The following is a 6,838-nucleotide window of genomic DNA, read 5'->3' as shown; positions in this document are numbered from 1 at the left end:
CTCTCAGGCTGAGGTCTTTCCCATCACCTCCTGCCTGGTCCTTTTTAACTGGTGATACTGGGGATTGAACCTGGGACCTTCTGCACGCCAAGCAGATGCTCTACCACTGAGCCATGGCCCCTCTTTGCAGCTCTCCGGGGTCTCAGGCTGAGGTCTTTCCCATCACCTCCTGCCTGGTCCTTTTCAAGTGGCGATGCCGGGGATTGAACCCGAGACCTTCTGTCTCTGAGCCACAACCCTTTTCCTTGAAGATGCCCCTCCCAAACACACACATGTAGCTGCCTTCTATTGAATCAGACAATCTGTCCTTGAAGGTCAGTATTGTCTATTCAGACTGGCAGCAGCTCTCCAGGGTCTCAGGCAAAGGTCTTTCCCATCACCTCCTGCCTGGTCCTTTTAGCTGGAAATGCCAGGGATTGAACCTGGGACCCTCTGCACTCCAAGCAGATGCTCTGCCACTGAGCCATGCCATCCCCAAATTTTCCATGAAAGCCGCTGTAAAAAGATGATAATCCTTCCAAAACAGGTTGAGTCGCTAAAGGTCTCCTCCACTCAGTCTTCTCAAAATAATTTAAAGGTACGGTTTCTAGCCAAGATGAATGGGGGAGGGCTCCCCCCCCCAAAAAAAAACCCCCATGTGTACTAGGATGGGAGACCACCAATGCTACCTCTAAGCTGTGGAGTCTTGTGAGCAAAAATTCTTACTTTGTGAGCCCCTGGCATTAAAGTTGTGAGCGAGCGATTTGGCTGCTGAATAAATTAGTTTGCTCTGGAGCCCTCCTTCCTGAGAGAAGACAAAAATCTGTGAGCCGGAGGCTAAAAAACTGCGAGCCGGCTCACACTACTTCAGCTTAGAGGGGACACTCCTCTCTTCCCCTCCCTCCAAGACGTCTGCAGATGGAGCCAACCAACACTCAGCTGGTATCTGCCTTGCTTGTATCTCAGAATTACCTTTGCAGCCTGACTCCTTAGAAAATACAGAACGCATTTTTTTTTAAAGCCAACCAACACCAAGGAGAAAACACTGGCTGTTCTCCTGAGAAATATTCCACCTCCACTGCAGTCAAAAGGAGGCGCAGAATACCGTGCGCAGAAAAATCAGCTTCTGGGTTTGGGGTCCCCCCACCCCCAGCTGTCCATGGGGTTTTTGGCCACCCAATGAGAAGGGAGCACTCCCTGGAGAAGACCCTGATGCTGGGAAAGATTAAGGTCAAAGAAGACGGGGACGGCAAAGGATGAGATGGTTAGACAGTGTCATAGATGCAACGAACATGAAATTGAGCAAATTTCAGAGGACAGCGGAAGACCAGAAGGCCTGGCGTGATCTGGTCCATGGGGTCACGAAGAGTCGGACTCGACTGTGCGACTGAACAACAACAACCCCCAGCTAGGAGCTGTGGTGGCTCAAGTGGTTAAGACGCTGGACTGCAGGCTGTGGAAGGTCGGTAGTTCAGCAGTTCGAGACCCGGCTGCCACATGACGGAGTGAGCTCCCGTCTCTAGTTCCGGCTCCTGCCAACCTAGCAGTTCCAAAGCAAGAAACTGCAAGTAGATAAACAGGTACCACTTCAGTGGGAAGGGAACAGCGTTCCGTGCACCTTGGTGTTTAGTCATGACGGCCACATGACCACGGAAACGTCTTCGGACAGCGCTGGCTCTTCGGCTTGGAAACGGAGATGAGCACCGCAACCCTAGAGTTGGACTCGACTGGCTTTCGAGCAAGGGGAACCTTTACCTTTACCCCCCAGCTATGAAGCCACCCCAAAGCATTCTGGTCTTAAACCTTTTAAAAGCGTTCCCCAATGACCCAGGACAGACCAATCTTGTTGGATTTCGGGAAGCAAATCAGGGTCTGCCCAGCTTAGGACTTGGACGGGAGACCACCAAGGAAGCCCAGGGTAGCTATGCGGAACAGGCAATGGCAGACCACCCCTGTTCTTCTCTTGCCTTAAAACCCCCAGAGTCCTGTGGTCTAGCCCTGACCTGGATGGCCTTGGTTAGTACTTAGATCAGGGGTGTCGAACTAATTTGTTATGGGGGCCGGATCTGACATGAATGGGACCTTGTTGGGCCGGGCCGTGTCTGTCATAAAAGGTAATGCCAGGCTGAGCAGAGTGTGCTGTGTAAAAAGAAATAATATGAGTTTTGTCCTGAGGTCTCTGTGAGAGATTTTGTTCTGTGTGGTATCTGAGAGAGAGAGCTCAGCATATATCTTCAATAGTGAATCTTTAAAGTTCTTGAAGAAGTTAAATTTACCCAGAGATTAAACTGTGTGGTTGCCTAAGTAAAGAGATTCCTGTCAGCACTAAAACTCACAGTGTGTGTGATACAGTTGACAAATATAGTTACAAGAACCGTATTCTCAGCCAGTTACGTAATAACCAACCTCTAGTTTTGTTCCTCTTCAAATAAATCCTTTTTATTTAAGTTTATCCCAGAAGCCTGATCCATTATTCCTCTGGAAACACATAGTTCCTCGAAAGGCCTAGACCCCGTGCTACAATACCAACCCTCTGTGTTTGTGTCCTTCATAAAGTTTATATCTCCGCTCCCTGGCATTACCTTTTATGACACACGTGGCCTGGCCCAACAAGGTCTCATTTATGTCAGATCCAGCCCTCGTAACAAATGAGTTCGACAACATTGGCTTAGACGTTAACACACAAACAGCATTCAGAGATAAAGGCAAAGTGGGAAGGGGTTTTGTTAAAAAGAAGAAAGCTGTCTTCCAAAAAAAACCACCAGAGCTGTCACCTTCTCTTCCAAGAAGCCCAATCTAAAAATTGAGAAGATATGATTGGACAGCCCGGCTGTCGCTTCGAGACAGCAGAGAGAGAGAGCTGATACACCTACCAAAGAAGGTAACACAGAGTTCACTCACTGCAGGGGTTTCAGAACCACAATCTAAGCTAGGGGCGAGTCCCAGAAAGAGAGAAAGCGGGACGTGCAAAGGGCACGGGAATGCCTGTTTCACAAGCGCCGGAGTGCCAAAGGCTGCAATAGCAAAAGCCATTTCCCAGAAGTAAGCCCCCCGTGGAATAACAGGGGATTGAGTTCCAACTGAGCTACTGAGGACTGTTAAGAACATAAGAACATAAGAGAAGCCAATATTGGATCAGGCCAACAGCCCATCCAGTCCAACACTCTGTGTCACACAGTGGCCAAAAATACCAGGGGCCATCAGGAGGTCCAGCAGTGGGCCAGGACACTAGAGCCCTCCCACTGTTCCCCCCCACAAGCACCAAGAAGACAGTGCATCACTTGCTCCAGACATAAGAACATCAGAGAAGCCAGTGTTGGATCCGGCCAGTGGCCCATCCAGGCCAACACTCTGTGTCACACAGTGGCCAGAAATACCAGGTGCCATCAGGAGGTCCAGCAGTGGGGCCAGGACACTAGAAGCCCCCCCCACTGTTCCCCTCCCCCAAGCACCAAGAAGACAGAGCATCACTTGCCCCAGACATAAGAACATCAGAGAAGCCAATGTTGGATCAGGCCAACAGCCCATCCAGTCCAACACTCTGTGTCACACAGTGGCCAAAAATACCAGTGTAATCAGGAGGTCTAGCAGTGGGGCCAGGACACCAGAAGCCCCCCCACTGCTGACCCCCCCCCCAAAGCACCAAGAAGACAGAGCATCAGTTGCCCCAGACATGAGAACATAAGAGAAGCCAATGTTGGACCAGGCCAGTAGCCCCTCCAGTCCAACACTCTGTGTCACACAGTGGCCAAAAATACGAGGTGCCATCAGGAGGTCCAGCAGTGGGGCCAGGACATTAGAAGCCCTCCCACTGTTGACCCCCCCCCAAACACCAACAAGACAGAGCATCACTGCCCTAGACAGAGTGCCCCAACTATCTCTTGTGGCTAATAGCCACTGATGGACCTCTGGTCCATATAAGAACACAAGAGAAGCCAATGCTGGATCAGGCCAGTGGCCCCTCCAGTCCAACACTCTGTGTCACACAGTGGCCAGAAATACCAGGTGCCATCAGGAGGTCCACCGGCAGGGCCAGAACTCCAGAAGCCCTCCCACTGTTGTCCCCCCAAGCACCAAGAACACAGAGCATCACTGTCCTAGACAGCGTTCCATCTATAACTTGCGGCTAAGCCATTGAAGGACCTCTGCTTCATATGTTTATCCACAGAGTCCACCCTCCAAAGCAGCCATTTTCTCCAGGGGAACTGATCTCTCTCTAATCTGGAGATCCACTGTGATTCTGGGGGATCTCCAGGCCCCACCTGGAGGGTGGCAACCTTACTTGCAACTCTGGCCATGTAGAGGGTTCCACCCAGCATACAGAGCCCAAAAGAGGTTGTTATTATGTGCCAAAGTCCCCAACTCACACGCGGAATTGAAAAGGCAGACCAGCCCTTCAGAGCTTTGCAGATGTAACATTAAGCACAGCGTTCTGGCACCGCCATCCCCAGACCCGCATTTTCCTTGCGTTGCCAAGATTAGATCCCTATATGGCACCAAAGGAACAGCTTGGCGCATAGTCAGCGATGCGCTATTGTAATAAGCTGTGACACATATGAACGGAGGCAGCCTGTACCGAAACGCAGCAGATGCAAAGACCCACTCCTTCCTCACATCATTCTGTCTCCCGGTGCATCAGTGTTCCCTCTAAGCTGAGTTAAGTGTGAGCTAGCTCGCAGGTTTTTAGCCTCCGGCTCATACATTTTTGTTCCGGCTCAGGAAGAACGGGGCTCCAGAGCGAACTGATTGATGCAGTAGCCAAATCGCTGGCTCACAACTTTAATGCCGGTCGCTCACAGAGTAGAATTTTTGCTCACAAGACTCCACAGCTTAGAGGGAGCATGGCTCGTGCTATGGGCAGCCAGCTCCACGTTCAGGTCTCGGTCACACCCGAGAGGCCGGCGGCACGAACGCCAAAGTGGTGAGAAGCCAATGTTCCCTCTAAGCTGTGGAATCTTGTGAGCAGAAATTCTACTTTGTGAGCTACTGGCATTAATGTTGTGAGCGAGCAATTTGGCTACTGCATAAATTAGTTTGCTCTGGAGCCACCCTTCCCGAGCTGAGACAAAAATGTATGAGCCAGAGGCTAAAAAACTGTGAGCTAGCTCACACTAACTCAGCTTAGAGGGAACACTGGATGAGAACCACTCCTGTGAAACAGAAACACACACCCCAAAGGCCGGGGGGGGGGGGGATCAAAGCTAGGTTTCCACATCCCCTAAAGTTCACCTTCCTTGCTCAACCATTCTAAGTGCTCTTCCATTCCGCGTTGGCACGTGTGAAACCCCTTGCAGTGCAAGGCCTCATTTGAAAGCCATGCCTCACCTGGAAGGAATGATCTGAATATTTCCACCACTCCAGAGAAGCAGGTGAATCAACTTTAAGGGATAATCTGAGCGGTGGAGAACCGAAGCCCTACCCGCCCGCCTCAAACAGAGCTTGGAATGCCAGCCCACAGACCAAGACAACCCCGAAGCAGGCAGAAAGGGGGACAGAGAAATGTTGTAAATCAATATCGGAGCTCAAGAACCTGAGCTGGCCCAGAAACAGGGAAACCTCCACCGGCTTATCCTTCTGCTCTCTGATAGAATATTAAGGAAACCAGGGGAGAAAGAGATCGTACAAGACACAGAACCCCGGCCCAAGACGTCTCCCGACGGGAAGCCTTCCACGGCCACGGTAAAAACATTAAGGCCACCCGACCGGCTGTTTCTCCAAGCAATACCTTATCTGGCAAATCCCTGCCTCGCCCAGTCCGAGCCGGCACACAAAGCCTTCCCTGCCTCAGCACTTGCAGGGCAGAAAATGGTGCACAAGGTTGGAATGCACCGGCAATCCAGAAGGCCAAGCTTGCTGGACTTTTTGGGGGGCCACCACCAGCAAATCCCTGCTGTCTCTCTCTGCCTCCCTCAGACCAGATACAACAAAGACGAAGGAGCATCCCCTGGCTGCAGAGGTCAAGAGGTGTAGCCCAGCCACGTGGGTCAAAGGGGGCTCAGAGAAGATGCTGCTGATGGCAAACTTTCAAAAGTGTTAGGAGGCAGAGCTACACAGATCTCATGTGACAAGTATAAAAGGTTGCCCTCTCTCTCCAGCCTTGTTCACACATGCTGGAGAATGAAGAGGTAAAATGGACTGCAACATTTCCAGCTGTGTGGGGCAATGTTCCCTCTAAGCTGTGGAGTCTTGTGAGCAAAAACGCTACTTTGTGAGCTCCCGGCGTTAAAGCTGTGAGCGAGCGATTTGGCCGCGGCATCAACCCGTCCGCTCTGGAGCCCTCACTTAGGGTTGCCAGCAACGCTCCCTCTAAGCTGTGGAGTCTTGCGAGCAAAGACTCTACTTTGTGAGCGACTGGCATTAAAGCTGTAAGCCGGCGATCTGTGCTACTGCACAAATCAGTTTGCTCTGGAGCCCCCATCCTTCCTGGGCGAAGACAAAAATGTGCGAGCCGGAGGCTAAAAGGCTGCGAGCTAGCTCACACCAACTCAGCTTAGAGGGAACACTGGCTGCCAGGTCTGGATTGGAAAACACCTGGAGACTTTGGGGCTGGACCCAGGAGAGGGCGGGGCTTGGGGAGGGGAGAGGCCTCCGCATGGTACAGTTGCCCTAGAGCCCACCAGTCAAAGCAACCGTTTTCTCCAGGGGGGGGGGGCTGATCTCTGTCAGCTGGAGATCAGTTGTCAAAGCGGGAGATCCCCCAGGCCCCACCTGGAGGCTGGCAACCCGACCGTCGCTGCATCAGTATCAGTGAATCTGCTCTGGAGCCCTCCCCTTCCTGAGCCGAGACAGAAACGCGCGAGCCGGAGGCTAAAGAACTGCGAGCCCGGCTCACACTCGCTCAGCTTAGAGGGAACACTTG

General features: G+C 51.9%; 1 non-coding gene across 1 annotated transcript; it reads right to left on the bottom strand.

Moving 5' to 3' along the window:
• Nucleotides 1-401: 401 nt before the first annotated feature.
• On the bottom strand, nucleotides 402-476 carry TRNAS-GGA. The gene has a single exon. It is a non-coding gene; the product is annotated as a tRNA-Ser (tRNA).
• Between the last annotated feature and the right edge of the window lie 6,362 nt (nucleotides 477-6,838).

The sequence above is a fragment of the Gekko japonicus genome, unplaced genomic scaffold, assembly GCF_001447785.1.
Source record: "Gekko japonicus isolate JY-2015 unplaced genomic scaffold, Gekko_japonicus_V1.1 scaffold5030, whole genome shotgun sequence".
In the NCBI taxonomy this organism is placed as follows: domain Eukaryota; kingdom Metazoa; phylum Chordata; class Lepidosauria; order Squamata; family Gekkonidae; genus Gekko; species Gekko japonicus.
This window is presented reverse-complemented; position numbering and strand designations above follow the sequence as displayed.